At 41.6% G+C, this 15247-nt stretch overlaps 1 protein-coding gene across 3 annotated transcripts in view; it reads left to right on the forward strand.

Annotated features, from left to right (window-relative positions):
• Positions 1-15247, forward strand: part of LOC139998063 (discoidin domain-containing receptor 2) — a 399507-nt gene that overhangs the window by 237303 nt on the left and 146957 nt on the right. For 2 of the 3 annotated variants that reach the window (XM_072022288.1, XM_072022291.1), the window contains exon 1: positions 4850-5176. The exons of the other annotated variant lie outside the window; for it this stretch is intronic. The gene's annotated coding sequence lies outside the window, so the exon portion shown is untranslated. Of the gene's footprint in view, positions 1-4849; positions 5177-15247 lie in introns of those variants that run through there. 3 annotated transcript variants of the gene reach the window in all.

The following is a 15247-nucleotide window of genomic DNA, read 5'->3' on the forward strand; positions in this document are numbered from 1 at the left end:
TAGACGCTAATGACATTTCGATAATTGTATGCAAAGATCGAAGCGAAGAATTAATATATGAAGATTTAATGCACGGACCCCGTATGAAAATATTCTGAGAGAAAGAACGCGTTGTTAAGGGATCGTTAAATTCTGCATGACTACTCGTTCAATGGTAGCGAACAAACTGATTCTCCTTCCTCGACTTTCTCCTCCTCTCTCTCATCCCCTCTCTCATCACCCTCCCTCTCTCTCTCTGTGGATGACAATCCGTTTCAATGCGCGCGTTATTTTATTAATCCAATCCGATAAATAACTACCATTTAATGGACGCTTCGCCACTGTCGAACACAATAATAATAAAAATGTTCGAAATTTTAAACTATTCCCTCGGTTAACAATGTTATCTATTTAAAGTTCATTTCGACGTGAAATGTTTCAACCGTTACTTTTATGTTCGATGAAAATAAAGAAAGTCACGAAAAACCGAGCGAAAAGGCGAGAAAAATGTATAATCGTAGCGATAAGTGTTCGATTAAATTTGATCGGATCTACGCTGAATTGGCGTAGTCCAAGGTTACAATGGCAATTCGTTGACCCAACGACTACGGTCTACAGTCAGCGGAATCAGCTCATGGAATATAAGTATCCGGCACAAAAATATCGGGAACGCAGCAGTACGTGGGATATCTACATCGGTATTGGATTATTCGACGTTTTCATTAGCCATTGACATCTACTACGTAAAATATCGATTTGCAGTCTGCAGATACGTTGCTTTCTCTGGCCGACGCGTTAATATTAATTTTCGAGCTTTTACATTCCCCTCGCCATTCGGTACACTCGTAACATAGATTAATTGAGAAAGCCTGTTACCGAGAAGCGAGACAGTGGTTATTAATGGCATAACAAAATATCGAACGCGTACCGGCCCACCTTTGAAACTACGATTTTAAAGCGCGATAAGTTTTGCCCGGGCGCAAAGGAACAATGCACCTTGATGATTAATGACTTCCGTTTTTCGAGAATTCAAATTTCTGGAAAGGGATTAATTTTTATTGTCCAATTTATCGTGGCAAGAAAAATTGATTCGATATATACGGAGAACGCGAGCTACGCTAAGATTTAAAACACTCTGCGGATCGTCAGATTCCTTGCATGTTTCGAAGTCGGTGATACGATAGCAAAAATATCTTTATTCATTTCTCAAACTGGATATTAACGGAGCTAATATTGTTTCGTGTAATAAACACGAGCGTCTCTTATGAAAATATAATTTAACATTGCAACATCAAAATATCTGCATTTCCCAGATTACATCTCCAACGTTAACTGATAATATCTAAATATTTTTGCTGTCAGATTATGAATAATGTTATACATTATCTGAAATCTCGGAAACGGTATTTTTATACACAGTGATAATACCTTGATGCGTATCTTCCGCTGTTGTTAATGCATACGTATAAATCCTACTGAATTGTAACTCTGGTATAAAAACTTTTAATGCACGTCGTTTCCATATTGTTCCATGATACGAGTTATTAAAAATTATTTTACCAAAAGAAAAAAAAATGAAGAAAAAACGTAGATAATCTTGTTTATACCAAAGATTGTAGCAAATTACGGTAACGAAATTTCATCTCCAAATTGTTATCGCTAACGAGTTAATAATTTACGAAATAATTTCCTCCGCAACGTTAAGTAAATCCACTGTACACAGGTTGCCAAGGTTATACACCGTTATCGCCTTTCTAATTAATAGCATACAATTTGAGCAGAAATATAAAAGCTCCCAACTCCTTTCTGCGCACGAATAAGTCTGCCACTGCCGTAAAAAATGATTCTTGTTGTTCGCTACACCGAAAGCGTTTATTTCTGCTCGCCACTAAATCTAAGCTCCCGGAAGAAAGGAAGGAGTGTAATGACGGCGTAGTTCGTAGAAACAATTCCGGCTTTTCTTTTTCTACCAGCTGGATAAGCTGAACCCTCCAGCCACTTATCAGGAAGGAATTGCTCCGTGGAAATCTTATTCTACATTTCCGATTGCATCACCAGCAAAAAACGAAAGTCGATCCGTAACAGCTTATTCGCAACGCTGCTAAGACTCGTGAGACTATTCTCTGATAGATTACTAAACGATGCGAACATACGATCGAATAAAGTTGTCGTATAAAAAAACACGCGACACGGTATTAAATCTAAACAATTGAATTATTAATTTACTATCTTTGCTCAATAATCTTACGACACTTACGAGATATAATATACCGTATGTAGACTGTTGATTTGAAACGAGAAAGAGACAATAAGGAAACGCTTCTGGGAACGAGTTGGAGAAACTGTTAAAAACGACAGCTCGTCGAGTTAAATGGGATTAGAGGTTTATACATAGTGAGGTCAGCGTACGACTGAAGTGTTTCAACAAGGCATTGTGAATACACACTACACACCAACCGTACACATGTCGCACGCAAGATTGTTTGCGTTATACAAGTACGCCTTATACTCCGTTCAGATGCTCACGACACGTCTGCTGATTGATTCTCTGAAGTGATTTCGTACTATCGGCATGCATTATCATACAGAAGGCAATAGGGAGCAATATCTCGAATGGGTACGCTTGATTCATGGACATGCAATATTGTTCACAATCGCATTGCCGCGACGCTCGTCGACATATCGAAGGCGGACGTTCAATCAGAAGCGTGAACACCGCAGCTGAATACCGGAATTCGATTTTACTTCTTTTTAAATCGTAAGAATTTTTATAAATCGCATAAAAAGAAATTTTATTACGAAGAGTGTTTAAAGGCTTTTGAATTGGTATTAAAGAATGTTTATCAGATTCATATCTGTTTGAGTGTAACTGAAGAAATTGCGTCTATGCAGAAATTTATTCCACTTATATGTAATTATCGAAGTTGGACAAAATATATTTACACATGTAAATATATTCGTGTAAATAGTAATAAAGCTCCGTTCAAGTTTAAAATACTCAATAAACAGATAAATAAATATTATATCGAATACATACTTCACTTACACTTACATATTGTTGTATCTTTAAATTCTTCATAAGTGCATAAAAATTCATACTCTATTAATTAATTATTGCAAGAGTATACAAACGATATCGAAACTAAATATTTGCGTACAATACTTGTATCATATATTATGACTAATATCATCGTTCAAACAAGAGATATGAATATGTATGATCAATATTCCTGTGTTCGACTACAAAAGAAAGAAAAGGAAGGGATAAAGATATGAAGAGAATTTAAAAGTAGAGATATCTTGACAATGTATAGGTACGTATATTAGTCTGAATTCCTATATGAAGTGAGTTTTACTCATATCTGATATTTCTTCATTTTTAATATGTCAAAACATCCGTTACAGAAGCTGCCCTAAGGATACATTTTTGAAAGGAATCCTCTTATACGCTCCGTTCGTTCCTCTACAGAGCTGCTGAATGTTCGCGTCGACGTTTGACATTCGTCGCGCCAGACGAACCGAATCAGACCTCGGGGTCTACCGTGAATCGTAAAACGCGTGCAAGAAGGAATCGTACGTGCGGTGTAGTCTCTCATATACGAAGTTACAGTCATGGAAACGGAGTAGTAGAGAAGCGATGCGGTAACTCAAATTCATTCGAAACGACGAAAACACAACAGGGGAAAAAGGAGGAACCGAAAAAAACACGATGAAAAACTACGGTCAGTCGTAAACTTGTATAGTACTGCTCGATGTTGCAAAGGATAAAAATAGGAAGAACAAAAATGGTCGATGTATATGTGTAGACGTTGCAAACACAGCATCCGAATTTTGAAATCCAATGAATTGTAGAATTTTTATGGCAAAAAGCAGCAGAAATTATGATCGAATTGGTAGATGTATAAAGTGTTCCTCATGAAGCAACCAATACGGTTATTTGCAAAGTTTTAAGATATATGAGAAAAGTATACATGTACAAAATTGTTGTTTTGCAGAGATACGTCGCATAACGTATAAAAACTATTTGCTTTTTAAGGTTATGTGTATCGTAAAATCAAACCTTTCTTTTATCAATTTTTTTAATTTATATATACACTGCGCACGTAGGTTATATTGTATATTGTTATTTTCATAACATGTTCGTAATGCTGTACATTTTCAAACTTATTTAATTATGTTGAAATTATGATATATACAAGTTCGAACAGTAATTCAAATACAATATATATCGTGTATTTTAAAGGAATAAAAATTAATTTTCTATTGTCCTAACCTATCAAAATCGATGCAACAGTATAAAAGATCTGACACAATATTGTAATCTGGTGTCTACGCTCTCCATCTATACTATATCGATCAATTTTCATACTCATATCGATATATCTCTAATGGCGTCACTTTACAAGAATCACTACATATACAACCTATACATATGTATACCTTATATACATCAATTATAATAATCAAATATATCATTATATATTCTCGAATATCGTCGAAAACATCATTGAGCATGAAAAAGCAGTGTCTTTATAAATATTGTTTGTACTCACAGAAGTAAACTGTATCCCTGTCAACACTTTGACGTTTGATTAGTTCTTGTCTCGAAGAGTTCGAAGGAAGGTACCACGGCACTATTAAAAAGGTCGAACAATTCGATTAGCACTTTACGATCGAATAAATCGAGTCACGTGAAATGAAAATGCGAAAGACGAACAACTTTACCGAACTTCGAAGATACTCCTTTCGTATTTACTAGTCGCGTGTGCGGGCCCACGGCAGACGGTATATACGGGTGCAAGTTTAGTTTACGGTGTCTCCACGGGTCACGGTGGCGCTGTACCGTCAGCGCGATCCTCAGTTCGTCACGGGGTCGCGAGGGGTACGCATTGCCTTCGTCGATTGGCCGTACCCACGTTCGTTCGTCATAACGCGCGAAAACTGTACTCGCACGCTTAACCTCTAACATTACGAAGGACGAAATTTCGTCGATCGTGAATCGTTCGCAGTTTTCTGTTAGTGATTTCTGTGCGGTGTCATGTCGCGAAGTTTTATGTTACGCGCGTGATACTTCATATCCTTACGACGCAACGAAGGAGACAGTGCACCAAGGAAAGAGGAAGAGGAAATCAACGATTCAACGTATCCTGCGACACGAAAACGCAAGGCACGCCGGTTATTTTTGCTGTCAAAAAACGTGAGTGTTTTCTCTTCCTTCCTGTTTTCATTCACTTTCTTCGCTTTCGGTTCTTCGAAATTGTTTCGAACGTGCGCGTGGAACACGTCCCGTAAAGGAAGGATAGTTCCAATCGTTACTGACAGTTCGACAGACTTCGATTCTGACGCGTGGTTTAGAATTCTTGATCGCGCGCGAGGCGACGTGTTTCCTTTGCCTTCCTGCCAATATTCTTAGACCGATAAAGTTGAACTTCCGTTTGAATAGCGCGCGTGAGTACATGTGTGTCGTTTCATGTATATTAGGACGTGTAACGTATTCGTATGCGGTGACATACTCGGCATAGATATACACGGTGCACTCTCTGTATCCTCCATTTGACAATCGTATACGTATCCTTTATCTTCAAAATTATTAGTATTTCATATATGAGATATATCTATATTGTGAATTTATAAGAAAGCACGAACCTTTCTAATCCGAATGCAAATTACGTATTAAAAATGTAAAATTTCTAAGAAAAAGTGACGATTTAGAAGGCAGTGGGAACGAGAAATTTATAATCATAATTCAGGCGACAGCAGTGCAGTTCGCAATCACATAGGTTACAAAAATGGCGCTATTATTTGAAAAGTATATCTTTTTCGTATAACTGCTTATCGAACAATTCTTTTTAATGCAACGATGCAAACAGCATGTTGCATAAAATATTAACTAGACTGAATAACGTATATGAAAGCAGAATATTCTTTTTTATTTCATTTTTTAAATTATGTATTAATAAAAATGGAACGTGTTCTGTATATTAAACACAACGAATTCGTTTTACAATAATGAGACGAAAAATCATTACGTAAGCGCTATGCGGTAATTTTCGAGTAATTCAGAATTATGACGAAACAGTAATTATTTAAATAGAGGAAATAGGGGAGGTTCAATTAGTACGGAAAATCCAACTCTGCTATTCTATTCAGAGATATTTTCCCTGAAATAATTTTTCCTCTGTTCGATGATAAAAAAAAGTGTAGAGTATTCAAATTTTTTGAACCAGAAACTGAAAGCACGAGATGTAAAAATACTTTCTTCAAACATATTCCGTAAATAAATGATAAAAATTTCATTTTTGATTCATAAAACAAATCATTGATCTGTAGCTGTTTGGATAAAAATACAAAAATAAAAATATCGTAAAAATAATGCTAGAAAAGTGATGTAAAAACAAATCGATACATCGTTAACTATACACAGAAGCGCGGAGAAAACCATACAAAACCAGAAAAAACTAACACACGTTTCGCTTATTTAAGAAACTCCTAGCTTTCCCCGCTCGCTTACGCATACAATTCTAAACAAGAAGAATTACGAAGAAAAGTTCGAGTCTCCGTTTTCTCTTATCTTTCACCGTTTACCAACTGTTTTGTACACTTATCTCGCTGCGCGTCGCAACTAAGAGACAAGGTAACGTCCGTACACTATTCTCAACTCGCATCTATAGGTATAAACGAGGACGTCGCCGTTCATGCATACAGCTAGCTGATATTAATCGTTTCGAAACGTAACTGTCATAAGGCCACGTGGAAACTGCACCACTGGTTGCTTCCCCGCGATAAGCGATTCTCTTCGCGTAATGCAGTAGTGTATACCATGCACGTCATTCTACTTATAAACTACTTCATGTCAACGACTCCTTCGAAGGTTCTTACGATCGCGATCCATTCGCGTGTTGGTTTAGAATCTCTCTTGGTGTACTTTCTTCCTGCACTAGGTTAGACACGCATCAACTCGACGTGGCAATCTTCCTGAGATAATACCACGCGCGTCCCGTGGAACGACAGTTTTGCACAATCAACCAGTTACAAGCGTTTTGCACCGATAATAAAGCGACCACCGCATAAATAATTAATCGCGCGTAATCGGCGTATTTACGTCCATATTGCCGTCGGTCCAGCGAAAATTGCTTCTCTTTGTCGTGGAAACGTGAATTGCAAACTGAATGATGCGTTTTCAAATCGCCCGGCGCGTATATTCTTGCCTCGGTTATTCGTGTACGTGTGCATAGAAGAAACAATTTCGCAACGTAATGTTATTTCTTTCAGAGTAATTTCTTTCGCTTAATGCGTGGATTTAAAAAGGTTTTTCTTTACTGGCCGATCCGCGTGCTTTTCACTCGCTCGCGCTGTTTAGAGAAACTTTCGGTAGACATCGAAGGGTATAATTCTTCTTCGTCACCACAGCCACGTTTTCCAACAACAAAGAACAGGGCTGAAGTTAAATTATGCTTCCTCTGAATATAGATCGGCCTGAACAGAGCATATAAATGTAGTGTAGGAACATCAATCAACGGCCATATGAGCCATTATATTACTTCGGACTGATAACAAATAGCGTTTCTTCCGCGATAATTTCTCTTCCTGTTCGTTCTCGCGTCTTTGGTTCCTTCGCTTCCTTTTTTCGTCCGTCTCTCATTTTCCTAGCATTCAAACGCTCATCTGCACAACAGTGGCCCGAACAGGTGCCTATTTTCTTACGCTCTCTCGTCCCGGGCACACGTACCGTTTATTTGCTATCTTTCTTGCCTCTCCCGTCCATTTCTCTCTTTCTTCCTCTCCCACTCTTTCTCGATGATCAGCCAAAACCATAGGAACACACGTATTACCCGTTGCTAGAGCAATGCTCGTGACTTGCTTGTTTATTGATTAACCATTAACGAAATTAATGATAGCTCCAGGCTGAAACACAATGCCGCTATAAAGCTTATGAAGGTGAATTAGATACGGGACACTTGCGCGAGTTGCACTTATTCATGCATCATGTGAATAGTCGTTGTGACGCAACGATTGTTCATTTAACTTGTGATTTTCATCAATTAATTAAAACAAAGTAATATAGAGCCTGGGTTAATGATGCTTGTTATATACAGTTATTATAGATATAAATATACCAAAAAGTTATTTTTATATATAAGTATTGTAATAATGATAATATCGTTTAAAAACAAGTAGATAAATTTTTTGTTACGACCTGATAAAAAGTTATTTTCATTAAGAAAATGTACCGTTGTACATTTATTAATATCCAGTTGTTAATAAACATAAAAAGGAAGAAGCTACTTTGTAAGAGATGTACTTCGGGTCACATGTTTCGTACTAATAAGAATTGAATCCTTCAAACGAATAATAGGTAAAATATTTGCTACAACCGAATGAATGAGACGATACCTTTGAACGGGTTGTAAAATGATTAAACTTCCCGAATTTCATTTGTAAATGAAGGGCATCGCGGATGTGGTGCCGTGTTCATTTTATAATGGCAAGAATGTCAAACAAGCAGGATGACAGTGCTCGGCCGAGAAGAAAGCTACACTTGACTATTTTATGTGCCGTACTCCTCTTCGCTCGGAGCCACGGAACCCTCTTGCATGCGCTAGTTCAGTTTCAAACTTTAATTAAAAAGGTGGAGTCGCAATAAGCTACCACCGGCCCCGCGTCCACCCTTCTCTCTTTTTCCCTTTTCACCCCCACCCGTTTTCCCTGCTTTCCTCTTTTCTCGTTCGTTGTCGCCGAAACTACAGGGCCCCAGAGAAGTAGAGCTATTTTAATTTCATTTACCAGAAATAAACAGAACAATCAAATTAACGTAGGCGAGTGAATATGCACGTCCGGCTGCTGCCTTTGATGTATTCCCGAAGTGCGTATTTTCGGAGCAACGACTATCCCCTTTCTTTCTCTCCCCTTCTCTCTCTCTTTCTTCTCCGATATTCTATTCGGGTCTCTTTCTCTCACGCGCGCACAGTTGCAACCGTTGCTTTCATCGGGGTATATCGTAACGCGTGAAAGGATAAAACCACAAGCAGGAATCCGTGAGCGACGATTTGGTATTCACTTTGTGCGTTTGTGAATTAATTAACGGATTTTACCGATGCAGAACGAAGAACGAACGCACGAAACGATCACCCAGGGGATAGAATTGCACAATGTTCACGCCGATATAGAACTGTTACGAATTCGAATATCGACTTTCGTCTCGTTGCTTTTCGCCAGGAAACGCTCGGATTTTCCGAGTTTCCTAGCTTCGAATTCATAACCCGCGTCCATGGAGAACAATTGGAATCGATGTTTCCTAGCAGAACGATGATTTAAAACGTAGAGAAACAGGCGCGTTGCTAGATACGAGTTTTTTTGCAACATATCTCTTTCTGTCTCTATCTCTTTGTCTTTCTCTTTCTCTTTCTCTTCGTTTCTCATCCTCGTTTCCTGCTCGTGAAGTGATGCACGAACCTCTATGACTCAATATATTCGAGGAACTACGCAGCTGGATTTACGGCCACGATAATAGTTAATAAGCTTTCATTAAGGATTCGGGGAAAATTGCTCGCATATCTCGTGAAATATTCGCGAACGTTCAATTACGTGCGTTCGCGATAATAAATTTTCCAACGCACGGTTGCTGGGTGCGCCGTTTGAATAGAACCCGTTACAAGGCAGAAATTAAATGAAAATTAGCAACCCGTTTTCAACGTTACCTAATTAAAAGCGTAATTATTTAGGAATTACCCGGGCCGTTCGCGGAACAAACAAACGCGCGAGCCGCATCAAAATTTCTCTGTCGATTCGGGAACGAGCCTCGTTGGCCTGTGCTTTCGCGTTTCAACGCTGCCTCGTTTTCGACACCACCACCACCACCATCACCGCTACCGGTTTCGATCGAACAACCACTCTTGGGCCTTTGGCCTTTCGACAACGGATCCTACGCTTTTCACGCAACGAAACACTCTATCTGGGGAGGAATATTTACCGAGACGTTTATTAGGGGCTGTTCCACCATCCCCGGCAGAGGAAGCAGAGACGAGCGTCTCTTTCCGCGTCGGAGCAATTATAAGGTCGTCCGATGTAACGAACGATGACACCGGGTCATACTCGGGCGCAATTTACTACGGCACTTTAACCAGGCTTCGTAACGTGCAGCATCGTGGCACACCGAAACCTTAATTTCGCCCGAACAAAATATTTATCGAGGCCCCTAGGAGTAATTGCGTGCACGACATCGTCACGTTGAAACAGCTCAGAGGCGCATAATGAATAATCGGCCTGTTCGCCGAGTGATCACGCGCGTGAGATTACAGTCACATTTTGTGCACGGTACTGTCAGCATCGCGTGCGATTAACACGTCGATTTCAGACGCCAGGGGACTCGGCTTTCTCGTAAACATTTTTATAGGGATTTCGCGATAAACGAGGCTATATCGGCTGTAGCCATCTCGCTAGCCGCCTCGGTTATTATCGCCCGAGTAATTCTTACTTTACTCATTCCTACCATTAATACGTCAAACTTCTTCGTTTCGTTTCTCTCGTGCCTGGCGAAATCATTGTCGTTCCATATGTGCAACGAAAAGAGTCCATTATCCGGAGTAGATTGCTCCAAATAATTAGAAGCGTGCTTGTTTAGTAAAGTGCTCGGTGTTTTAACTACTCCGACCTGCTACGGAGAAAAAATATTACTACTACCTACGTGGCGTTATTTATTCTTCCGTTTAGAGATCGCAGAAACAGCTCAAATCGTTTTAGGTATCGTAGCCATGTTACATAGGTACGTTTCGAACCTATACTTCGCCAAATTGGCATCGAGGTTGTTTAATTTAGGAACCTGTTCTCTCAGCACCTGTTCGACTACGAGACCGCTGGTCGTTGGACGCAGTAACAGTTGTTTAGGTCAGTCCCGTCTTCGTTAGACAGTTTGTATCTCGGCGTCTTTCCAAATAGTCTCGCGACCGTTTACCCATCACGCCTGTTACACTGCTATTTCGAGTTGTCGTTCAGCGCGAGAACGTAGAAGCGCGTCAGGCTTGTACCGCTCGGACAGTAAAGCGATCCGGTTTCACCAATAGAATCTGCGGGCCACCTAAGATCCGTAATGGCAACGGTGTTACATAAAACCTGGTGCCGTCTGCGTGCTCGTTCAGGAATCTTATGCTTTTAGACCGCGAATCGATCTTTCACCGAGGCTGGCATGCAACATCGATGAAACAGCCTGCGAGATGCTCTGCCATTGAATTTCTTTCCTCATCTAGCACACGCGTCATATCTTTCACGCCTGATATATTTCCTAAAGGGCGATACATCATTTGTCTTAGAAGGCGAAATACGCTCTCGCGCCGATACCATGTTTCAGCTCGCGCCACCCAGGGAATGCTTTATATTTATCGGGACTAATACCATTTCCATGCCATAAACTACTCACCGCGACCGCTTTTCCGTTACCAAGCTGCCTACGTTATCTCAGGCTGTACGAAAGTGGATATGCGTCAAGGTAACGAGAACGTTTACTGCGATGCGTGGCGCGCGTTATGTATGCGCCTGTATTAACCTATTATGAAAGCGTTCGTTTACCGCGCGTACCCCTATCGACATTACGTTACGAGGGCGGTGTTTAAAAGAGCCTCGTAGAATATTTTTAAAAATGTATCGTTGAATATGTATTCACTGGAGGGCATCGAATCCTCTCCGCTGAAGCACCATGTTCAACGAAATTGCTGTTTTCTAGTGGTTAAAGCGGCTTAGTTTATCCGCGCGATAAAAATGTTTTTTTTTTTCTTTTTTCTATAACGGAAATATTTTTGGACGGTATCTACAATTTTATTGTTATTATCTTGAGGCAACGGTGCGTTAAATTTCTGATACAATTATCAAATTATGGAATTGGGTATTGTATAATATTTAATCATACATAGTACTCCGTCTTAGGTTCCTTTATACTTAGTTGTAAGTCTATCAAAGTGTTAAATCAAAGATCAACTTTCTCGATCGAAGATACATATCAGGACGTTAAGCTTAACGTCTTATCTCCGAGAAGCCTGTTGTCATCAATTGCAGTCTTCCCGTTAACGACGTTGACGAAACGGTAAGCGAACTGTTTCGTAACGGTGGTTGTTCGTAACTAGGAACGCAAACATGCCAAGTTCGATCCGACAAGACCGAGAGAGCCAGTCGCGTCGTTGGCGCGCGTACAACACACATCTCCCTGTGAGATAATGCATTATGAGAGTGCAGGTTCAGCGCGCACCGCACGGAAAGCCTTTCGGAAGGTGCAACTAGGTGCAAACTTCCGAAAGGCGATAACTCGTTCTAACCCAAATAGCCCAGTTGCAGTAGGGAGTAGGGACCACGGGCCGATCGTGGCCCCGTTTGTCTACGTTTGTCCTCGTTTGTCGTGCGAACTGTGTGCGCTGTGTACGTGTTCTTTGCACCGAAGCACACTCAAGGGCAAACAGGAAGTCTACCGGTTTGCACCACTATCTGTCCGCGGTAGTGTGGCGCAAACATTTGTTCAGGACACGGGGCGAAACCGGGACGAGACGCGTACGGCAGCGATGCGATATCAGTAATAAGATAACGACTGTCTGGTGAACCCAGTCCGCCTTTCCTGCTGCTGCTGTTTCTGTTGCTGTCCTCTCGCCTTCTTCAGCGTCGTATTTCTTGTAGCAAAGAAAGATCTCCGCCTCTTCGTCCGCCTATTTCACGCTGGAGAACGTCTAGCCTACGCGAACGCGCGTTTACCGCAACCTCACGCGCCGATACACGCTCGTTTGTTCAAACTTCCTTACCGAGGGTCCTCGAGCAAAATTGCCAGCTTAACTGTCCACCGCTCTGTCTCTCTTCCTTTCCCTCGCCATTTTGTATCGACCGAGTATCGAGCGAATTTTTGTCAAACCAGCATGAAACCACAAAATGCTTGCTCATGCAGAAATTGTCGGAGAATCGACATCGTGAAATGCCAACGTCTCACAGAGTACATTCCGCTCTGTAACGTCGTCGCTGCGAAAACTTGAAAGCGAAAATCATAACGGGGAACTATCGCGCGGCAAATATTGATCAATCGTGATAGAAACTCGACGGTTGATTGAATTAAAGTTGGTGTGTCGAAGCGTCGTTCGTTCGACACGATTATTTCAGTCTTCTCCCGATATTGAATACCTGATCCCCGACGATTACTCCTGTCTCCTCCGCGAGAGCCGTCGTTGGAATTGAAATCTTTCAAATGCCTCGGGTACGCCGACGTTCTTACCGGTTCGTAATGGCGTCCGCTCCGTACGAAAGTCCCTACATGGATATCTGGATGCACAAGAAGAATATTTCGTAGTATTCTTGGTCCGGTCGATCTCTCCGCGTTCGGGATCTCTCGGTCCCAGCGCTGTCGGACAAAAGAAGAAAAGGAACGCATGCGTGTATGTATGCGCACGGATACGAGAACACACTCTGCCAGATACGTATTATAAGCCTCTCGCAGCCACGCGTGATCCATCTATATTAAGGGAAAAGAAGAGGAAAAAGAAAAGGAACGAAACAACGATCTCTTCCAGAATTTTTGTAACGGACCGCAGTTACGAACTTGCCTAACCCTCTGGGATTGGTGTCCGTATCCCTGCGCCAATGAGCCAGGCGCGCGCGTGTATGTGCACGATTTTACGTTTATACTGCAGCAACCCCCGGACAAGGAACAACCTATGCTACGGCAATGGGCGAAGATTGGCATTGGGTGTTTGCGAGGCCGGCGTCGCGGCCACCCAACCCCATTTCCGTACGGTGTGAGAGTCGAGCATGTGGCAATAAACAATTTGTTACGTGGAGGGTCGAGACCAGGCAGCATACGCTCTCACACGTTGTATCCATCTCCTTCTGGCGTACGCACGGTGTTGCTCCGAACAACGCCGACGTAACAATCAATAGCAACGCGTCACGTTTTCCGCAATACCTTCGGTCACGTCGATCGTTAACCTCTCGATTATCGTTGCGGTGAGCGCGGCAATCGACAACGATCCAACCCGTCGCGAATGTCGTTCATTATCTATGCGCTTTGTTCCATCGATAGCGATTCGGGATGTCTAGCGCCGATATCACCGAGTAGATACGCCGATCATCTTTTATATCGACTTTCGTATCGACATTTCTCGAATAGTATCTTACAAAAAGACGAATTTCTTTACTTCCAAAAATTATTACCAGCAGAGAAGCTCGATTAATAGGGTATTGCAAGTAGCCTTTTATAAGATAATGAGAATATAATGGAGCTCGTAATATCGTAAGTTAATTTTGCTCTATCGCATAAAGTTCCGACTTGTTAACTCTGTTACAGAGAATTCCTTTGGCGTATTCCATATATTCCTATCGTTCGTTACCGCTAATGCGATTACGCCTGTCATGCGTCAATCCTGGAAAATATAAGCCCTCCCCCCGCGGCACTTTCTTTTATTCCGCACCATCCGATCGAGTAGAAGAAATATATCGGCAACGTTTGTCCCCAAATCAATGCACTGTACGTTTTGCACAGAAGCGCAAGAACGTCGGCGAAAAATCTACTTGACTTTCGTTTGCGCGAAAACGAGGAAGCGTTGGAAAAGGGACGGAAATTCCTTCTTTTTTTTTCTCCTTGTTCGACTCCCCTCCTTCTCTCATGAACGCCAGCCGGCGGCGTTATACGAACGCAGACGATAACGGAGAGGCGCAAAATAAAATGAGATCGCATTATGTGCACTCGTGAAAAGGAGCCGGAGGGGCCGAGGTCGCTCGCGCATGGATCATATAGCTGCCGATGCAGATTCGTACAAAAGTGTTTTGTATCACGGATACACGCACGCACACTACCGCGTCTCAGCATTTGCGTCTTCCTTTTTACGCGAAAACGTGATACACGCAGACTCTCTGCGTCTGTCGTCGTGACTGATTTCACAGAGAGTAGAGGAACCACCGAACGCGCGTCGACGCGTTTATAAGACGGCGTTTTGTGAAATCGAGGATTTGCTCGAGCAAAGATGGATGCATCAGTCGAGCTCTCTTTATTAGAACGATATCCATTGACACGTAACATCGCGGCTCTTCTCAACGCACGATTCGTTCGTATTTTTTGCCCCTCGCTAACCCTCCTCTGTTTCTGTCGTTTTTTACCTTCCTCTCTTTCCCTGCGTTTTTTGTTTTGCAAAGTCACGCTCGGCGGGTGACGGTGTTCACCGTAGCAAAAATGTACGTGTTTACGATTCGCGCGAACGATCGCGCGATTCCCTTCCCTCGTCTTTTCATCCGTTAAACCTTTCCGTTTCCA

Source organism: Bombus fervidus, chromosome 2, assembly GCF_041682495.2.
Source record: "Bombus fervidus isolate BK054 chromosome 2, iyBomFerv1, whole genome shotgun sequence".
NCBI lineage: Eukaryota > Metazoa > Arthropoda > Insecta > Hymenoptera > Apidae > Bombus > Bombus fervidus.